General features: G+C 36.9%; 3 protein-coding genes across 4 annotated transcripts in view; 1 reads left to right on the top strand and 2 right to left on the bottom strand.

Moving 5' to 3' along the window:
* PPARG (peroxisome proliferator activated receptor gamma) overlaps positions 1-22,784 on the bottom strand; it is a 146,116-nt gene extending 123,332 nt beyond the window's left edge. For both annotated transcript variants that reach the window (XM_050781477.1, XM_050781478.1), the window contains exons 1-2: positions 22,669-22,784; positions 4-80 (exon numbers count right to left, since the gene is read on the bottom strand). The gene's annotated coding sequence lies outside the window, so the exon portion shown is untranslated. The remainder of the gene's footprint in view (positions 1-3; positions 81-22,668) is intronic.
* Positions 1-22,934, bottom strand: part of TSEN2 (tRNA splicing endonuclease subunit 2) — a 728,632-nt gene that overhangs the window by 222,578 nt on the left and 483,120 nt on the right. The gene's annotated exons all lie outside the window — the stretch shown is intronic.
* Positions 1-22,934, top strand: part of TIMP4 (TIMP metallopeptidase inhibitor 4) — a 328,069-nt gene that overhangs the window by 176,452 nt on the left and 128,683 nt on the right. The gene's annotated exons all lie outside the window — the stretch shown is intronic.

The following is a 22,934-nucleotide window of genomic DNA, read 5'->3' as shown; positions in this document are numbered from 1 at the left end:
TACTGTTAAAGGCTGACTCTTGTTTGAGAAAATGGCCTTCTTGCTGTATATTTGTGGTTTAGTGTTGGCTTCTTTCAAATCTGAACAATTAAAAAAAAAGAGAAACAAGATTTTCAATACAAACACATGTTCAAAATGTATACACATGTACACAGCCTAGGCTGCCAAAACGCACATGCCCAAATACATTTACCTTCTCTACTAGATTTCAATCTGAATGTTTGCTTTCCCTGGGCCTATAATGCTTCATATTCTCTAGAAGTAACAGACCACAAAATGATTCATCATAAATCATGCAGGGAGGGAGAATCTTTTTAAAATTATTTCATAAAAGAAACATGTATTAGATTCACTTCACCTACTTTCCTATTTCCATCACTAACATGAATGAAGCCCCTTTCCATCTTTTATGTCACATGAATGATGATACCTCTATTACTACTCAGACTTAAGAAAAACTAGACCTTAAACGGATTAATAACCTTGAAAGTTAATGTTTGATAAGTTATACATTGCAAGAACGATCCTTAATAAAATATAACTTCATTCTAGATGACACATGGTTAGTAAGCCTAAGGTGACAATACAGTCTTGTGCCACAACCACTTAGGCAAGGCAAATGCAGCACACCCCTTGCGAAGCAGACTTTTCAGAGGATGAACCAGAGAGCAGATCATCTAAGTAAATGGTCCTAGGGTCTTAGGATTCACAACCTTATCTCTTATGAAAGGCTCAAGGATCCTAGAATTGCTGTATTTTCCATCAAGACAAAACAGCATCTAATGCCAAAAGCCTTATCATCAGGGCTTGAATAGCACCAACATCGAGACCTGACATTCTACGCAGTCTAACCTACATGAAACTCTACAGTGTTTTCTCTTTTAAATCTGTACCTTTTAATTTATATTTTTATAATCTGAAACTTTAAATTTATATAATTTTAATTTATTATTTACAAAAGCTATTTTATTACTTAACACTTGGCATAAACGTAGTAGACTATGAAGATAAAATTTTTCCCATTTTGTTAACTCTAGCAGGAAATAATATAAATCATAGCCAATGTATTTTGCCTGTTTGTTTATTTCTCTGGCATTGTTTAGTACTTCTATTTGAAAAATGAAAGAAAATCTTTTCACTTTAGAAGGCTGAGGCATGTGGATTCCTTGAGCCCAGGAGTTCGAGACCAACCTGAGCACTACAGCGAAATCCTGTCTCTACAAAAAATAGAAACATTAGCTGGGCATGGTGGCGTGTGCCTGTAGTCCCAGCTACTCAAGAGGCTGAGGCAGGAGGAACTCTTGAGTCCCGGAGTTCAAGGCTGCAGTGAACTATGATCACACCATTGCACTCCAGACTGGGCAACAGAATGAGACCCTGTCTCAAAAATAAAAAAGGAAACTTTTTAATACAGACTCAATATCAAAAATAAAGCAACAATTTTCTTTTCAGAATGGGACACGTTCTTCTTTAGAAAGAGTTTATGTGTCAGTGTGTTATGCCCGCATGTTTTATGTTTTCTGGCTGTGACTGCTGACCGGTATCATGGCAATTTACATAAACACACTCTAATTTGTTAGCCAGAAATGAAAGGAGTACCCACAGCGAAACCGCTCATTACACACAACACGCAGAACACATGAGAGATGAGAAACAACTTTATCTACGACAGATTACCACTTGGGGGTTTTTTGGTTTTTGCATTTTTTTTTTTTTTTACATTTAAGGCAACTATTAAAAAGGGCTCAAACATGTGAAAACAAAAGGAAAGAATTTTAATCTAAAAAACTGAACAAAATCTGTATGTAAAAATTAAAGAATGTCGATTCCAGGTTAAGATTAAGTTGTACCAGCTTTCCTTGATACTTGTGCCAATTTTCCTTTGAAATACGTACGTATTTCTTCAGAAGTAGATGGACAAAAAGTAAAGATTTCTAGAAACTGGTATCTATTCCTAGTGTGTAGCTCCAAGTGTTGACTCAAACAGAAAACTTGGCTGGTTCTCACTACTGTCAGAGTCAGACAGATTTAGGTAACCTTTCCCCAGGCCCCCTCCTGCTACTAGTCCTCCTCCTTCTGAACCCATTCAGAATTGCGCTGTATCTTAGAAGGAATCGTCTCCAGACATGAAACACGGTAGGGCAGAGACAAGATCATTCTGCGGGGGAGTAGACACCAAGGACTGCAGTTCTTTCACCTCTGCCATCTGGTCAATTAACTCAAGACTGGTTTATATTCATTTGATTATAAACGCTCTACCCATCATCTCTAGAAGCCAGAGAACTGGGCTGTGAAGATAGCAGACAATTGCCTCACACTTCAACACAGCCCACGTTAGATAGGGGCTGCTCATCTCTACTCACATAATGGTTTTACATCTGGGATGGGATTTTTACCAGAACCTAAGTAAATAATAAGGCAGGCCAAGGGTAGTTTACTCAGACTAACTTGTCAGAAATGAAATAAATGGTGAAGTTGACTTAAGTTATAGAAAAATATTTAACAATGGAAATAATTGAAAACTTACCAAAGAATTACTTCCCCCAAAAGCTATTAGTTTTATAGGTGATTTTTTAAAGCTTTCAAGGAAGAGATAATTTTCCTACATAAGCTGTTTCTAAGTAGGAAAAAATATAGTGACATAATTAACTTTTCTGGAGTATCGTAACACTGATATTAAAACCTGACAACAGAGAAAAACATCAGTCCCACTTATCAATATTGATTTTAAATAATAAATAAAATGCTAATTAACAAGTTAAATCCTCTCTTAAAATAATGAGCCCCTGTAATCAAGTTAGATTTATCTCAGAAAGGCAAAGAAGATTTAATATTTGAAAATCTATTAAAACGTGTCACAGCACTAGGTCAAAAAACCGTATGATTACTACAAAAATGACAGAAACAGTACTCAGTAAAATTCAACATCCATTCTTGACAAAACTTCTTTTAAAAAGTATGAAACTTTAAGAACAAGAATATTAATCTCAAACTTTATAGTCAGTATCATCTTAATTGTGAAATACTGGAGCAGCATTTCCCAAAATGTATTCTATAGATAACTTGTTCCCTAAGATTTTCCAACAGAAAAGGTTCTACCATAAAATAAATTTGCATATGGTCTTCATTTTTTGAGATTAATAAAGTACATTAGCATAGTATGTACTCTGTAAACCTTGTAATTTAAAAAACAAAACCACCATCAACAGTAATGATCTGCTTCTCAGTTTAATGGTTCGCAAACTTACTTGAACACGTGTTTTTAATTTCTTATTATTTCACTCCTCAACTCACTTTACGGTGGTTTTTGTCACCTACCTTTCTACTGAAACTTAAGTACATGTCATCTCCTTCCTGCTAAATCCATTAGACTTTTCTTGACTTCAATTCTATTTTTCCAGTGGCATGCTGGTAAATATTTAACTGGCTCTCCTTGCAGAGAAAAATGCCCTGATTGGTAGTGTTTGCCAATTTTTGTGGTGTAAATAATCCCACCATGACTGATTTAAAAGCAGCACAAATATTACAGCGTATTTCCACTATTCAGATACCATGAACATGAATCATCTCAGCAATGTAAAATAATTAGGAAGTGGTGTGCTTTGTGTACTTATTACTTTTTAATATAATTTGTTTAACTGTATTCAATTTAAGCGTTAATAATAGCATGCATAACAATTGGCTCAATAAAATTCTGAAAATTTAACAACGTGGCTCCAGCACATCACAGTCTCTGCCTCTGCAGCATTTGATATTTTGCCCATCCTCTACTATTGAATCTGTCTCTTCTCTTGACTCCTTGAGATCAGTTTCTCCTTTTTTTTTTTTTTTTTTTTTTTGAGACAGGGTCTTGCTCTGTCACCCAGGCTGGAGTACAGTGGTGTGATTATGGTTTACTGTAGCCTCAACCACCCAGGCTCAAGTGATGCTCTCACCTCAGCCTTCCAAGTAGCTGGGACTACATGTGTGCACCACCACACCCAGCTAATTTTTCATTTTTTGTAGAGGCGAGATCTCCTTATGTTGTCCATGCTGATCTCTAACCCACCTTGGCCTCCCAAGTGCTGGGATTACAGGTGTGAGTCACCGTGCATGGCCTCCTATTATCCTACCATATGATGACTATCTTAGTCCCTTTTCCTGGTGCCCCTTCTTTCTGAGCTTTTCTATTTTGTGCTCTCCAAGTTTCTTCTTGGCCTTCGTCTCTTCTTTATATTCTTGCCCTCAGCACTCTGACTCATAAACACATCTGCTCGCTTACAGCTCCCAAATCTCTCTCTAAACACAAGTTCTCTCTTGAGAGTTCCAAGGAAAAACAATTCAACACCTAATTAGACAACTCCTCATTCCCTGAAAAATTAAAAGAAATTCCCTTCTTTACCGGGGTCTTTCAAAATACATTAAAGAAAATTCAGTTTATAATCACAAAGCATCTTCTCATATACTACTTCCCTTTAATTTCCCCTTAATTCCCTTTAATTTTCCTTTAAATGTTTTCACACACCATGCTCTCCAAAGTGTCTCCTTCACCAAAGGCCATCCTACCTACACACTCTTTATTCCCAGCCCAGGAATTTCACGATCTCTCCCTCTTCCTCTGATTCCCAGCACTTTGTTATGTATATCAACCCAAATCTTCTGCTTTTCATGACCAGTTCCTTTCTACTCATTCTCTAATTCTTCTTCATAAAAATATAGGACTGACCTTGTAAGATCAACTTTTTTAAGAGTAGGGGAAGGGATTACCGTACTGTCAAATTACAATTCTCTGTGGTGGGTTGGGGTAGGTGGAAGTATGTGAACACTCACAAATGACTAATTTTTGTCCCATGCAAGTAAATACATGGATCTGTCCCCTAACCCCACCATAGCTGACTGATTCAGTCAGAGGCCAGACACAAGATGAGCCATTTACATTCCTCTCCAGATTTTTACAACACTGATAAAATCTGCTATATTCAATTGACCTCTATATCCTGAGACAAAATAAAATGCCTTTAGATTAAGAGGAATTTAAGAAAGAGAGACAAAAAAAAATTTTCCTAACAGTGGTTGATTTTAAGTGATGATGAAGTCAGCAAATATAAAGATTTGGTGATCTAATTTACCTTGTCATAAGCAACAATAGGTACTTTCAAGTTGCTTACTACTTACAGGACACATAAGCTCATCTGCAGTGAATTAACACAACTAAGAGTTTCAATTTAATCCACTGTCACATGTGAATATGGTTACACTTGTATAGGTCTAATTGTTAAATGTGGAATAGTGGTGGTGGTGGTGATGGGATGTGGACATCTCATTCCCTGGAAAGCCAAATACTTGCAAAGTAGGCTCCTGTGCAGGACAGGGTGGCTGGATTCAGACTGTCTGGGTTCAAATCCTAGTTTTTTATCACCTGGGAGGTTATTTTACCTCTCTGTTCCTGTTTCTTCATCTGACTTTAATACTGTATATCGGGGGTCCCTCACCCCAGGGCTGTGAACCAGTAGCAGTCCATGGCCTGTTAGGAACCAGGCCACATGGCAGGAGATGAGCGGTGGGTGAGCCAACATTACTGCCTGAGCTCTGCCTCCTGTCAGATCAGCAGCAGCATTAGATTCTCAAAGGTACAAACCCTATTGTGAACTGTGCCAGTGAGGGATATATGTTGCATGCTTCTTAGAAGAATCTAACTAATGCCTGATGATCTAAGGTGGAACAGTTTCATCCTGAAATCATTTCCCCCTGCCACCAATCTGCTGAAAAACTGTCTTCCATGCAACCAGTCCCTGGTGCCAAAAAGGCTGGTGACTGCTGATGTACATGGCTATTGAAAGAATAAAATGAGATAATGTATACAATGTGCTTAAAACAGAGCCTGATATAGAATACGCATTCAACAAATATTAACTATTACCATCAAGAGCTAGATGACTTCTTTGGTGCTTAATTATGGAGTAATCATTTAGAAGGATGGTTAAATGACATTTTGGTTCAGGATTAACTGAATGATCTAAAGGCAGAGAGAATGGAGAGAAAATGTTCTCTAAGCACAAAATTGTATGGTTACATTTATAAATTGATTGTAAAAGTCCAAAAAGTTATGATGGGTATTTGGGATTAGGAGGTAGAATGACACTATAGATTTGAAATATTAAGCAACAATTATTTGTTGAGCACCTGCTATTTGTTAGCAGTATTCTAGACAATAAAGATACAGAATTAACAAAACAAATATTCCAGCTTTTTTATGACTGCACGTATGAAAGTGTAATAAAGAATTAGATGCTGAAGGCACCTGCTATGTCTGCATGTGGAAAAAAGAAGGCAGAAACCAAGGCTGTTAAAGACAATTAGGAGTTATTCAACAACCATTATGCTTACAAAAATTTATGACTCAAAGTCTCCTGACCTCCTTCTACCAATTTGAAGATTAGTGATTTAATACTTTAAAAAAATCAATCAAAATCCATTTTAAGTGATATCCAACTTTATTTCATCTCATAAAGAGCAACATAACATTTTGTTAATGTTAAATTCAGAAAAAAAAATCCCTATTTGATCATGTGCTTAGTAGATAAAAATATACTTCACTTCCATATTACAGTCAGAGACAACCAAAGGCAGAGACAGTAGGAATTGGGAAAGAGAGGAAAGGAAGCAGAAATTCAGAGGGAGAGAAACAGAGACAGAAAAAGAAGGAAAAAAGAAAACATAGGGAACACCAGGAAAGAAAAAGGGGAGAAGGGTAGAGGGAACAAGAACAAGAGCTAGCGCCACAACTGAGGGGAAAAGAGGAGGAAAGAGAGGAAGAGAGGAAGGAAAGAAGATAGAAGAGAGGAAAGGCTCAGACATTTCGATTAGTCAGAGGCAGTAACTTTTCCATGTTCAAGCTCAGCTATTTACTTTGGGTATCAGTATCAGAGAGAATCGTCATTGGTTGTTAAATATTAAGAAATTAAGGAGCCACCAAAATGACTCAGCCAAAAAGTTTTCCCATTGTTATTACATATAAATACGACTTTAAAGAAACCATCTTTGCTTCTCTCTGCATTCACGTTTTCCTTTGCTCATACTATTTTTCCATTTGAAATATTTTGTCCACCCTCACCTCACATTCGTTCAACAATATTCAATAAACATTTATTGGGTAACTACTGTATAATACCAGGCACATGTGAAATTTTTACATATATCTTAATGAAATGTATAAGCCATTTTAATAATACACAATGAAAATTGGCTATTTTAACAAAATATTCTACTAGACTTGAAGTGAAACAAATTTTTTTCTTCTGCAGCTAACATTTTTCTTCACCTTTTACCATAAGCATTAAAATCATCCTCATGAAAATAATGTCCTTTATCTGAGTTAAAAACATTCTAGAATTCCCCTTAAAATATAGTAAGACTATCACTCCTATAGGAGTCTACGTCCTCCACATCCTCTAAAGTGCGATTAACCTGTGATCATTCTAGCTGTTAAACATAACAGTTTGACATTTGCAGTAACTAGTCACATAAGTTGAACAATAAAAGTTATTTCACCCAGTTAAAATGACATCCCAAAGACATCCTCAAGTGGTCACGCCTGGTCTTGTTCAACCACAACATGACATCATGGGGGCAAGAACGAATGATTTACAGGTGGGCAGCTTGACTGCAATTTATGTAACTCACTTCTGCAGAAATTTGCATGACTTATGACACACATCACGTGAAAGAGGAACTTACTATAAATATTAAAGTTGGAAATAAGTGTCTGAGAAAGCATTAGAGAATAGTACTTGCTTTAAAAAGAACTGTGGAACTAACTGTACAGATAAATTCAAAATTGAATCTGCATGCAAATTTAGGTAAACATAATTACAAGTGCTAACAGAAACAGACAGAAACTTAGTATCTGATGTTTCGATACAGCCAATCATGAAGAAAATATGTCCTACTAAGTTCATATTAGAGAATAGGGAATCATGGCACCTTAGGGTTACACAAGACCTTATAAGTTACCTAGTCCATTTCTCCCGCCAAAGCAAGACATCTTGAGAGATGATTCAGACTCTACACAAATATGTCCAATGACAAAGCACTCACTTTCTCACAAATCATCCTTTCCCACTGTGGGACAGCTGTAGTTATTAGAATGCTTTCCTTATGCTGAGCTGAACTAGACCTCCCTTTAATTCCTAGCAATCCTTTGAAAAAGAAGGAGGATTATTTATGTAACGGTGAGCTCCACAAGAGAAGGTGCCAGTCCATCTTGCCTACTGCCCCGGTCCCAGTGTCTAGCACAAGGGGTGGGACATTATAAAGGAGCCATAAAACCTGACTGCCTGGCCAGGCACAGTGGCTCACACCTGCAATCCCAGCACTTTGGGATGCTGAGGCGGGCAGATCACTTGAGGTCAGGAGTTCAAAACCAGCCTGGCTAACATGGCAAAACCCCATCTCTATTAAAAATACTTTTAAAACCTAGCTGGGTGTGGTGGTGCATGCCTGTAATCCCAGCTACTCACAAGGGTAAGGCAGGAGAAGCGCTTGAATCCAGAGGCAGAGGTTTCAGTGAGCCAAGATTGTGCCACTGCACTCTAGCCTGGGTGACAGAATGAGGCTCCATCTCCAAAAAAAAAAAGACTGCCCTACAGGAGTCAGTCATCAACCCCACTCATTCATCCTTTAGGGCGGTGGTCTTCTAACTCTGGGATGAAGGAAGTTTCTTGTCTCTTACACCCACTGTGGATATTGCTATGAAATGCAAAATTATGTCCTTGAATATCATAATAATATTAAAGTTTTAAAGGCTTACCCTCAAATCTATCCTTACCGTGTGCCAGGTCCGTAACGAACACTTGTGGGGCAGCATCAAGCCACAGACCACACTTTGAGCACCACTCTCTGCTTCAGAGCATCGTCTACATCTGTCCTTCCACTTCACTCTCACAGGCCCTCCTCACGGTATGTCCAGATTTTGCAGCAGCCTCCTGACTGCTTTCCCTGCATGCTACTGCCAAATCAATCTTCTGATTCAATCACCTCACCCCTCTTCTTAAGATATGGAATCTCCCCGTTCCTTATGAGATAAAACCCACACTCCTTCTCCTGCATTCCAGACCCTTTATCATCTGGCCTAAAATCTACACTTCCAACCATGTTTCTCACTAACCACATCCATGCACTCTCCACTTCAAACTGGTTAATCTCTGCAAACCTTCCCCTAACTCTATGCTTATTCGCTATTCCAGGCTTTGTTTTCTTATACTGGAAATTATTTTCTCTTTTGGCTACCTCAAACCAGGAACTTTTTTTTTCTTAATTTGAGGTAAAATTCACAATTTAAAATGTATTTATGAAGTGTACAATCCAGTGGTATTTAGTAATTCTTAAAGCTGTGCAATCATCACCTCTGTGTAGTTCCAAAACATGTTCATCACCTCCAAAGGAAATCCTGTACCCATTAAGCAGTCACTCCCCCTTTCCTTTCTCTTCAGCCCCTGGCAACTCATCTGCTTCCTATCTCTATGGATGTACCTACTCAGGATATTTTGTACAAATGGAATCATCCTTTAATTCCCTTCTTGTTTCTTTTTCTGTACTGTTTTTAGTATTTTTCGTGAGGCTAACCTGTCAATCCCTGAGTTTCTGAAGTTTAGTTCAATTCCCACTTTCTCTATGAGGCTTTACCTGGCTGTGCCCTCCACTCCACACTGATCTTAGCCTTCTGTGAATTTCCATAGCATTTGTTTTCTCCCTTTACTTATTTCGGCCCTTAATACTGCTGTGAATTGTTAGTTACCAGTTTCAACATTACCCCTTCTTGGCTCACGTAGATGATAAGCTCCTAGCTACAGAAGCTCTGGTATCTCCCTTTGTGCCCAGAACCAACTTGAACACATGTGCAACTCTTTGTGTCTGGCAATACATGAAGTAATAATAAATCAAGAGAACTGAAGTCTAGATGATGAATAAGAGAAAGCTTCAAACCTGTTTCAGTTCTTTATCCTTCCTTATATTATCTTCTCTCAGTAAGAGAAGCATCTGCTTGTGTCTAGCAGGGCACTTCTTTGCCCTAGTAGCTGAACAGGTGTGGTGGCAGAAGGAGAATGGCAGGTTGCCCAAGGGTGGAGAGCATGGAAGTTCCTTGCATTGATCTTTAGTGAGCAGACTCTTACCTTCGTTTTACACCCACAGATGAAGGCCTATCAAGAAGAGTGGGTGTCCAGAGATGTCACAAGGTCCATCTATTTGCTTTGCTTGTATATGTAAAGCAGTTTCTTTGGTATTTTGAGGTTGCTCATTAACACATATCTACCTTGTAAAAGGAGATTAACTGTTAAATAATTGTGATGATAATACTTGTGATTCATATATGAACTAGCTGAGCAACTGAATTAAATGACATCTTATACACAAATGAAGCCAAAACTTGATAGTGTTTTATCTAACATTGAAGTTTAAGAAGAAAACCAGTTTCATTTTACGCATGAGTAGTAAGTCTGAATAACATTTTGTACTGGGCATTACTGTAAACTTTTCTCCAACTGTGGTATTAAGCAGAGTTTGTTACAGTTGCCACTGAAGGTTTCCAAACAAGAATGCAAAACAATACTCTGGTCCTCAGGCCATTAAAAAACCTGTTCTTCTGACCAGAACAACTACAAGGTCCAACATAGAATGTTGAAGTCTATAATTAACATTTTTCCCTTTCATATCCCATTTTGCCTGCTTTTGAATAACAAAATGGAAATTTCTCCTGGCATTAGTTCCATATCATTATGTATCATAAAAACAATACATAAAATAGGAATTAATATTTTAAAGAGTAGTTTAGGAAATTCCCTAAGATTGTGGAGAATCCCATACAAGTGATATTGAAAAAGCACACACTTGTCCTCAAAATAAAATCGAGTTGAAAAGTATTAATAAAGTGTATATAGTGCACCCAGTTTCCTGTGCTGCTGGCTGGGAATTAGGGAAGGTATACAGTGCACAGCAAGGTAAACAGAATAAGAACTACGATACACATTCCTATCCTCTAAGAACTAACAATTTTGCTTGGTACATGGAATTTTCCCATGAAAATTATAAGACATGACAGCAAATAATCAGCAAACATGTGTAACACAGAACATGGAATATATCAGATTCCATTTCAGATAAGATCTGATTTCTAATTACGTTTTACTTAGGCTTATATTAATATTTGCATTTTCTGAATTCAAAAGCTGGTTTCACCTCCTTTGAGAATGAAAACAAAAAAAAAGCTGGGACCAGGATAAATATTTCATACACAAGATATATGACAAAGAAAGTCAATCTGACATTAAAAAATTTAATGTTCACAATAAAAAGAAATTAATTGTGGCTGTATTGTGCTTAGTTAAGATCAAAGATCACACAGAAGGCTAAGTCGAGTACACAGCATGAATTACATGAATGACTTAAAGACACAACCACAGCAATGTGCTGTGTTCAATCACTTGGTCATTTTCTCAGCTTTTATTGAGCCGTGGTAATTTGTGTACCCAGTGCCAGATACTGCTATGTCTCACCATTTTATAAGGTCATGATTATAGGTGGGCAGATTTAATGAGTGGTCATTTGGTAAATGTTTATAGAACCAAATAAATTAACTCTGTTGAAATTTGCAAAATTTGAAGGTTTTGGTTACCTCTGTATTGAGTTACACTGTAACATTTCATGGCCCTGTATATATGAAAGAATTAATTCTACTTAATTTTACATAACGTCCATCAAAATTGACTTTCCTCATCATTTTTTCCCAAAAACTTCATGTGGTTCAGAATTTATTTCTAAGCGATCAATATGATATTTTCTGACAACTTGAAAACAGAACTGAAATAGTAAACAGTTTGTGAATACAGAAACTGAAAATAGCTATAATAAGTAATTTGATCAAAATAATTTGGTTATTTAAAATAGAATCTGAGTCTCCTTTTACTCAACTATTATATTCTAAGCTTGTAAAAGTTTGTAATGGCCTTTTAAAGAGAAAGCAGCCAACTTTATCTCCCAAGAAAAAAAGTTTTTTTGATGTTAATGGGACATTCTCCATGAACTTTGTTTTACATTTTGTTAGGGGTAAATAATTTTTTTAAATTAATTAATTAATTTATAAATTAAATTCACTTGGATATTAACCACTTAAATCTACTGTGAAAACATAAATAATCCTTCTGCAAAGTGAATAATCCTCTTGTCATTTGGATTTTCAAGGAAAGTAATAACTTATTAGCAAAGGATTCATTCACCTCCTTTGGAATAACTCCATTACTGAGACAGAAATAAATTATAAATATATTATGCATACTATACAATATATAATGTATGCAATATAACCTAAGATAACAGGATAGTAAGAGAGCTAGGAAAAAATATTCAAGGACACAGATTTTCTTCCCCATACCCTATACTAAACTCAGAGAGAGCCACCTGAATTCATGGTGCCTAGCAATGCCATCTAGTTACAAGGCACAGGCCCATTCACCCCCTCTTAGTCACTGTCATTCCCACTGAAAATGTTCTCGTTAAATCTAGATAACAATAATCGTAAACTCAAGGAGGAATGGAATTTGTCTGTCTGTTCATGCTTTACCCTCCTTATCTGAAACAGCTCTTGGCACAAAGTAGGGACTCAATAGACATTTGTCGAATAAATCTACATTTAAAAAAAGCTTCAGGCTGGGCGCATGGCTCACGCCTATAATCCCAGCACTTTGGGAGGCAGAGGCCAGAGGACTGCTTGGGCCTATGAGTTCAAGACCAGCCTGGCAATATGGCAAACCCCTGTTTCTACAAAAAATTTAAAAATTAGCTGGGTGTAGTGGCTCACACCTGTAGTCCCAGCTACTTGGGAGGCTGAGGTGGGAGGCTCACTTAAGCCCAGGAAGTTGAGCCTGCAGTGATCCATGATGGGACCACTGCACTCCAGCCTGGGTGACAGAGTGAGACCCTGTCTCAATCAATCAATCAATCAATCAATCAATAAAATACAAAAATAAAAAGCATCAGTCTCAGTAGATCTATTCTCTAAGGTATCATCACATCGAGTTTATTTTACCCATAAACACATTCTAAGATCTATAAACTAAATATTGTTAGCTGAAGTTTGTCTTGGCTTATCATTAAGGATGAAATCATCCCAAATTAGGGAGGCATACAGAACAAATATTTATAACACTGATATGAAATTTCTAAAAAGCTTTTAAAACTTTAAGATAAAGATTATTCTAGGACATGCCACAAGTTTCACAAAAGAAGTCCCAAAGAAAGTGACAAGAAAAATGTAATCTGTAACCTCTGTAAAAGGCAAAACCACTTAACTTTCTCCTTTGGGATTTCTAGGACAATGCAACAGAAAAGATGAAAAAAGAATTCATTCAAAGGCTATTACTCTGTATATGTGTGTGTGTGTGTGTGTGTGTGTCTATACATATATATAACTTTCACAATGTTCACACCGATTTTAGGAAACCTCTACTCGCTTGCAATTTTACATTTCTTTTTATTTTTAAAATTATTATCACAAATTATATCAAGGGCTCATAATGACCATTTGTAACAGTTTACCTTTGCGTGCATCTGCATCAGCTGTTATTTATAATAAGCGCAACATTCTGTCAGGAGCTGGAAAACTGGATAACTCTATCATGAGGTCATTCAATTTTAGAAAAAAAAAGGAACATAATAGAAAAAAATTAGAAAAAAAATCAAGAGAGAAGGGCTTTAAAAGAAAGTAACTCTGGAAACTATTTTTTGTTTTTGTTTTTGTTTTTGTTTTGTTTTGTTTTGTTTTTTGAGACGGAGTCTCGCTCTGCCGCCCAGGCTGGAGTGCAGTGGCCCGATCTCAGCTCACTGCAAGCTCCGCCTCCCAGATTCACGCCATTCTCCTGCCTCCCGAGTAGCTCCTCCCGAGTAGCTGGGACTACAGACGCCCGCCACCGCGCCCGGCTAGTTTTTTTTTTTTTGTATTTTTTAGTAGAGACAGGGTTTCACCGTGTTAGCCAGGATGGTCTCGATCTCCTGACCTCGTGATCCGCCCGTCTCGGCCTCCCAAAGTGCTGGGATTACAGGCTTGAGCCACCGCGCCCGGCAGGAAACTATTTTTTAAAAGCTCTATTTGCCAGCATATGCTAAAGATCAAGTAGATCATGGACCCAAACAAATCAACCAAATTAAACCTTACGTATGGCTGAGAACATTAAGAGGCCATAAAAGTGATGGGTTTCTTTCCCCATGCCAAATGGAGACTAGGCAAGTAAAATGTACAGGGAAGTCCAATATGTGAAATAAAATTTAATATAAAATAAATTTTGGGTATAACAGGAAAAAATCATGTATTGCCTTGATCTTTATTGATCAGAAGCACAGACACACCAAAAAGAAAAAAAATCTATAAATGTATGCTTTTAATTATAGAAGTAATTTATATTACTGAATAAACTTTGGGAAAGATAGAAAAATATAAAAACAAACAGAAAGCCCTCCATATCTCACTACTTTAATATAACTATTATCACTTTTGTATATTCTCTTCCAGACTTTTTCATATACATACATTTTTGTAAGGTTCCAATCAATAGTTCACATACTCTTTTTTTCCTACTTTTTAAATATTTTTCAGAGTTGTGAGTAGTTTCTAAATTGTCATTATAATTGCATAATATTTTACCTATTGATTATACCATAATTTACTTAACTATTTCCCTACTGTTGGATATTTAAGTTACTTCCAAATATGGGTTCTTATAACAATGCTTTTATGAAACTCTTTGTGTATATGGCTTTTCCTATATCCTCCAGCCCTTTGGGAAAAGTCCCAAAAGTTACAAAACACTGCCCAATGCTTTCTAAGTGGCCTGAACTAAATCTTAGTGACATCAGATATATATGAGTATAAATCTCTTTAATCCTTGAAATTACAGAATTTTAAAATAAAAAAAAAAACTATTATCAACAATCACTAGGAAGGGAATATTTTCTACTATTATTAAACTGTAATTGAGGTTTACAAATCTATATCTTGTAAATCTGTTTAACATGAACCAGTCCTCTAGGGCCGATCATCCTCTGTGATTTTATAAAATCCAGTCTTTGAAGCTGTAGTCTTTGACGCGGAGACTCGGGATTCCTAAGCAGCCATGCTAAGCTAAAAAGAACCAGTGTTGCAAGGTCTAATTAGTGAGCTGGCTCGCCTCTTGACAAAAGCTTATTGACAACACCACTGAGCTTTTCTAAGTAATAAATGATAAGCCAGTGGGGGTAATTTTATAGGATGGTTCCAAGAGATCCTATGAATGGAGAGAGATAGGGCAAAGGACTTAACCATAAGCAAGGGTAAGGCCTACTAGAAATCATCCAAAGCACACTAACAAATGGGCCCCACACTATCAGGTGGGGTGCAAGAATCATTTTGGACCAAGAGTTCCCAAAGAGCATATAAAGCAGAGTCCCTAAAACACAGATTGCTAGGCCCACCCCAGGTCTGGGATGGGGTCCAAGAAATTGCATTTCTAACAAGCTGCCAGAGGATGCTCACAATCCCAGGACTACATTTGAAGAACCATTGTCTTAGACTAATTCTTTATTCTTTTTTTTTTTTTTTTGAGACAAAGTCTTGCTCTGTCATCCAGGCTAGAGTGCAGTGGCACAATCTTCTCAACTCACTGCAAACTCCACCTACCGGGTTCAAGCGATTCTCCTGTCTCAGTCACCTGAGTAGATGGGATTACAGGTGTGTGCCACCACGCCCAGCTAATTTTTGTATTTATAGTAGAGACGGGGTTCTGCCATGTTGGCCAGGTTGGTCTCAAACTCCTGGCCTCAAGTGATCTGCCTGCCTCAGCCTTCCAAAGTGCTGGGATTACAGGTGTGCGCCACCACGACCAGCTCTTTCTTCTTTATAGAACATTTAAGTGCCTACTAAGCATTGTGCTATACACTGGAATAGAATCCAGTCAGTACCTGCCTTCAAGAAACTGGTATCCAGATTTTTGCAGACATCGAACTGCTCTAGTCCTAAAAGTCACCCAATATTAGCCTTCTTCGCCTGGCACAGTGGCTCACGCCTGTAATCCCAGCACTTTAGGAGGCCGAGGCAGGTGGTTCCCCGAGGTCAGGAGTTCGAGACCAGCCTGGCCAACATGGTGAAACCCCGTCTCTAATAAAAATACAAAAAATTAGCCAGGCGTGGTGGTGGGCGCCTGTAATCCCAGCTACTTGGGAGGCTGAGGCAGGAGAATCGCTTGAACCTGGGAGGCGGAAGTTGCAGTGAGTCAAGATGGCGCCACTGTACTCCAGCCTGGGCAAGAAGAGCGAAACTCCATCTCAAAAAAAAAAAAAAAAAAAAATGTTTTTTGAACCTTCTTGAAAACAAAGTGTAAAAATACATTATATTGCTTTTAAATAAAATCAGGATGCTTCTAATCATTTCCAAATTCTTTAGGAAAACATGTAGTAATCCTACATTGCCAAATGCCTGGGTATTTTCTTTACTCTTCTGGATTATACTTGACATATGCAAATGATTTTTGAAGTTTCTACTTCATTTATATTGACATCATTCTTATGTTTGTTTTCCTTTATAAACTTTATCCACCATATGAAACAGAAGAAAGAATTTATATAGGTGCTTTTCTAGATGCAGTCAAAAGCTTGTTTACATAGGTAATTATCAACTGATGGAAAAGAATAACATTTAGTGAGGAACACTTTGGGATTTTCTGTTTTAGATTCACAGACTCTAGCAAGACTTTGTAAAAAATGCATGACGAGTAAGCAATGTGATTAGTCATGAAGCACGAGGGTAGCCCATACCTAACTGCTAAATACCACCTATTAGCTGATTCACAGAATTATGACCTTGCTTTTGAGGTGGCTACTAAGTTTCTGTTTCTAACAGAGATGCACTGGCTTGCCATACTATTTTCAGCAAAAATAAAATTAACTATATATAATTATTATTTTTTTGAGACAGAGTTTCACTCTTGTTGCCCAGGCTGGAGTGCAATGGTGTGATTTCCGCTCACTGCAACCTCCACCTCCTGGGTTCAAGCGATTCTCCTGCCTCAGCCTCCTAAGTAGCTGAGATTAAAGGCATGTGCCACCATGCCCAGCTCATTTGTATTTTTAGTAGAGGCGGGGTTTCTCCACGTTGGTTAGGTTGGTCTCGAACTCCTGACCTCAGGTGATCCACCTGCCTCTGCCTCCCAAAGTGCTGGGATTACAGCTGTGAGCCACTGCGACTGGCGCATGTATGATATTTTATGATCTGTGGATCTGCCAAAGGATTAAGCATTATTTATACTACTTTGGCACATTATTTTCTGAAGTGATTGAAAAGTTCCTCTCATTTCAATCTATTAGGAAGCTACTTTTAAAGCCTGTAAGAGTTGACTCATGAAGAGACCACATAATTTGTCTAACATCACAGAGGAAATACAAGATATAATGAAGTGATAATATTCAGATATTTAATTACATTAAGATAATACTAGCTCATAACTTGAACTGTGATAACATTTCTTAGGTTAATTGATGTTTCAGAATAACTGTTTTGAGGTCAAAAATGGTTCAAGGAAGATCTGTGACTTGTCTTGACTCAGAAAAAAAATGATGGGTAAATATAACTTTTTCTATCACTGCTATTCCAAATGGTTATTTTCCTATTTTGTTTCACCGCGTCTGGCTTATGAGGAAACTGGGACATGCATTAACTTTATTTTTCCCTCTCCTAACCCCCTCTTTCAAACTCCAAATCTGTTTTCTACTCCTTAAAGGCCTTGTTTTCAGGTAGCAAGGAAACAAGCAACTAGCCCTTCACATTTTTGCTGATAGTGGTTTAGTGAACTAACCCCACTAGGAACTTTGGAATTTTAAAAGTAGACCCAAAACTTTCAAATTCAAAAACATTTTAAACTTGAATTCAAAGACATTCAAATTCAAAGACATTTTAAGGGGTGAATGACAGCCAGAGGGGTGTGGTCAAGGTTAGGAAGTTCCTTTCAGAACTTCATCTTTGCACTCGAACAGTTTGACAGTTAAGTTTCTCCACTGCCCTCGATATAAAGGAAGACTTACTCCTTAAACATATAGGATGAAAAAGTAACCTCTTTCCATTCCCTTTCCCAAATTATCTTCTTTAGTATAGAGCCAGAGAGAATAACAGTGCTAAGTGGCAAACTGAGATGTCCTATGATGTCACCAAGAAGCAGGGTAAATTCTTAGAAATCAGCCTTATATTTTAAGACTATACACAGTAATCATGCAACCTGCTGATTGTGGGAGTTGAGCATACACAGATCTGGTACATTCCTACTCACGGTATTTCCCTATTTCTCTACCTCCCTCATATCTACCTTCTCCTTATCTGTGGCAAACTGTGAAGGACTTCTCACCCCACGTTTACGCTAATGTGAACTCTTCTCAGAAGGTCAGATAATCTGTCTCAATATGTCTTATCCACGCATTATAATCCTCTCAGATGAGTATACAAATTAAAGTGGTGTTTTTTTTTAAAATAGTGACATAGTTAAAACCAAGCAATGAATTTATTTTCTAAAATCAATGAAGTGGAATAAAAATGCTTCCTAAACAGATATTGAATCCAACTGAACTGAACTTACACGATCTAATTTAAATCCCGACTGGAAGGTTTAAAATCTCCACTTAATGGATTCAATTCCTTTATATCTAAAAAATCACAGTAGGAAAAAAAATTCATGGCACTGTCCCACAAAACATTTTCAAGTTGAGAACAGCCTGGCCACTGGAACAGTTGGAGGTATGGCAATGACTCTGAGAAAGCCTACACTGTAGGATTAAGGCACTGGAAGACAACACGGCTCCCCACTGCCCGACAGGGACACTCCGCCCACCTACACGCACCAGTTTGAGCCTTTCTTTGCCTTCGCCTCCGCATCCTTTTAGTGAAGTCCCTACTTGGGCTTTGTAGCTTCACACTGCAGCAGGCAGAGTGGCTTGACAGTTCACTGTGCAGTTCGGGGTCCAGAGAGGGTGGGAGAAGTCCTCTCCAACAATCCTCAGTCCCTAGTCCCATGCACACAAGCCTCTTCACTGCATCACCCTGTGTGCTGTTACCAGTATCTTCCCATCACCGAGACACGGCTTGCAGAGGCCTCCTGTTTGGCATATTCAGTCCAAGTCCCTTACTTTCTTAAGTAGGAGACACTTCACAACAATATATATCAAAAATTCACATGAAGAATTTAAAATTTATTATTTGGATGGTGCACAACTAATTATAAGTTTTTCCACTTACTCCCTACTAGCAAATAGGTGGGTTATTAAGAGACATCTGAACCTTTCAAGCCACTAAAACACGATTTTTTGGTGAGTGCTTGTTGAAAGAGGCCCATTTTAATGACAAGCACAAGTCACTATTTAGTCTTGTAAGTTTTGACACTAAACTGTCTTCTGATTTGATGGATCCTAGGCCTCATTACAAAATGAACTTGTCCCTGGGGAATATATGTTAAGAATTCACATGGTGTGCCATAAAAATATGCAAAGACTAGAACTTTATCAAATAAAAGCACACAATCTGTGCCTTCTAGATGCATCAGATGTACAATGTTAACATAAGAGGGTCTACACAGGACTCGCAAAGCTGGAATAAAAATAATTACTATGCTGATTTTTGTCCAAAGTCATCAGGGAATGGAAAGTACAATTTTAAATTGAATGATAATAAAATATTCCCAGAAATGGTTTATAAATTGATCACCACATGAGAAGCATGATCTTCAATCTTAATAATCTCAAAGTTATTGAGGTTTGAACTAGAGTAAACTATTAACATTGGTAAAAGAGTTAGCTATGACATAGATATTCATGAAGGTTCTCTTCAGAATATCAGCTCAATTCAATTCAGGGTCATGGTCATATCATTTAAGATACATGGGTTTGCTCATAAAGCCTTAAAATCATAGCAAAAAAGCAAGCAATAATAACTGCAACACTTTCCCTGTTTCAAAGATGACGAAATTGAGTTAGAAAGGATAAAGGGCTTGCCTAAGCTATAATAATTGAAACAGCTGAAAATGTAAACAGTCATACTCTGAATTAAATTCTCGGTATTAAAATATTGATGTGTACTTATTGTTGAAGAGAAATATTTAAAATATGTAAGTCTGTTTTTACAAAATAATTTAAGCATATACTATTATTGGTGACAGATATTATCTAAACATCTACGAAAGTTTTCCCAAAAACATGGCCTATTGTATTTGAATAGATTTCCTCCGAACAACCTACTTTAAGTGCATTAATAACAGTTTTAAAACATATACTACATAACTCCTCCTAATCTACCTGTGTATTGTGAGAAAACGCAAACAGTAAGAACTTCCAAGAAGATTTCGAATAATCTTAAATCTAAATTTTTGATCTAGAACACTATGAAACTAACTCAGTTGATTCACTAGAGATATCTACACTTGCAAGATGGTTGTTCACAACTCTTACTATTCTTTTGTGGAGTCAAATTAGATCCATTTCAAAGGACCTTTGTAAGCAATTAAAATCACTGCGCTTTTTGTTGCTTTTGGATGTTAAGAGAGAGAGTAAGCAAAGTGGAGATCTACCAGGAAAAATAAGCAAGTTAGAAATTCAGTTGTGGGGGGCGCATATGTTTACGCTTACAGACTAGTGACTTCACCAAGTTTTCTCTATTAGTGAGTTTTTAAAAATCCTCTACAGCTAATATTTATTTAGTGGAATCCTATGAGACCAAAAACTTCTTCCAGCACATTTGCCACATCTAATGACATACTGTATTTCCAAGTCCAAGTGACAATGAATCCAACAGAAAGACACCCACAATTAGAATGACCAACTCTGTCCTATGCATTGGGAATATATAGATGCTAAGAAAGAAGTGAAAGTGTGGGCCAGAATGTGTGAAACGTTCAGAAAATATCATTTTAGCATATTTTCCTACTTCATGAAAGCCTCGTTATTAATAACGATTTTACAATCTGAAAACTAAATGAAATGTATTATTAATACTTGTATATGTTCCACGGTTGTGCCTTTTACACAGCTTTCATGCATATGATTATCTTGATAATTAAGGTTAGTGGCAAACATCCCTGTTGTCAGACAATTTCAGAAGAAGGAAAATAAGTATTTGTTTATATTTATATAACATTGATTAAAAACAATTCGCTATGACCATCAGTAATCCATTTCTAATTCATATTCCTCATGTCACACCTTTTCTCTTGTATACATTTTAAATGCATAGGAATTTAGAAATATTGCAATTTTTTAAAGCATAATCTAGAATTTTTAAAAAACTAGTTCTGAAACATATGAAAAATGAACATTTAGGAAACTAGTGCTTCAAAGAAAATATTATATTTTATCATTAAAAATAGCAATTGCAAAAACATTTTCAAAGCACCTAAGTTCAATAAAAAATACGATGCCGGTGGACATTTTAGTTTTAATTTTAAAAAGAAATTATATTCTTTTTAATGTGAAAACAACATCTAAAAAGCCTGGGATTCTACAAAACTTTATACCTCACTGATGCCATGGTTTTACAGCAGTTATTGTTTAAAAGCTGGAAACAAACTTGTAAATATCAAAAAAGTTTTTGATTTAAAAAAAAAAAATCATTAGTTTTTTTTTCCTTTAAGTGAGTTTTAAAAGATTGAGATGGTCACCAGTTGATTCAAAGATCTTTTAATTTAAGACATAATTATTAGCAAGTTAACTATCAAATATCATATAATTTAAATCGGGGAGAAAAATTACGTGAAGTACACAGAAGACAAAAATGGATAGTTTTGTAACACTTCACTTTTTGGCTGAGACATTACCTTTAAAGTTTTGTATATTAAAGTGAATATTATGGTACTGTATTTGATTCCAAAGTGAATCTGACTGAAAATATACTTCAGAAAAATTACTTTAAAACTTGAACAGAATGTTTTGATATATTACTCCAAATGCTAACTGGTAGCATCTATGAGTGTTTTCTGTCAAACTCCCCTAAGAGTGGAAGGTATTTCTTTAAGAGAAAAGCCACAGTGAATGTCCATGCCAGTCCCTATACCAGAAAGGTTTTCTAAATCACCTAGCACCATCAGTTGGTTCTGTTCTCAGTCAGCAATCAATCACTTAGCTACAGACAGAAAGCCTGCCATTAAATATCCGAAACCTGTCGAAGATTTGCCCAGGTCCTTTTAAAGAGTGATTTATTGATTGTTCTCTTAATAACTCCAGTGAACTATTTGTCTCACGAATGACAGAAACAGTTGGGGCTAAAATAATGTACTTCAAAATCAGAGTTTTTTCCAGGAATAGGTATTATACAACTCAGTTTATCATTTTGTCTGGTTTTATATCCAAATGATAATGTACACAAATAAACTTTACATTTTGTCCCTAATCTTGCAAGGAAAAGAAGAAAAACTCTAGTTTCTTGATGACAGACGACTATTTTTAACTGGGTATCTTTTATAACAATGACACTATTTTTTACAACCGTTAGCCTACGACCCAAGTGACTTGGATTCTTATAAAACAAGAGCACTGCAAAATAATAATAATAATAATGACATAAGGATACTATAACTTTGCAAATTTCGGACCTATCACCAACACATTCCAACAAAATGCAATGAGAGTGAGCCAACTCACCTAAGGAAAGGGAATTAAGCAGAATGCAGAAATGCAGCCTTCTTGTCACCAGCAGAGGTAAAGGCCCCTTCCTTACCTACCACTGACCTTATATAAAAGCCGCAGCTCGGTTACTCCCCGTTTCTGACTCCTTACCTTAGGCTCCTCCCTAAACACCGAGGCGTAAAGTACCACGACTACACACCCACCTTCCACCAACAACGAGGGACCTGAGATTTCTGTTAACTTCTGCTGCCTCTACCCCCCTCAGTTAGGCTCCCAAGAGG

This window comes from Macaca thibetana, chromosome 2 (assembly GCF_024542745.1).
Source record: "Macaca thibetana thibetana isolate TM-01 chromosome 2, ASM2454274v1, whole genome shotgun sequence".
NCBI classification, from domain to species: Eukaryota; Metazoa; Chordata; class Mammalia; order Primates; family Cercopithecidae; genus Macaca; species Macaca thibetana.
The sequence above is the reverse complement of the archived record's forward strand: the minus strand, read 5'-3'. Positions and strand labels throughout refer to the sequence as shown.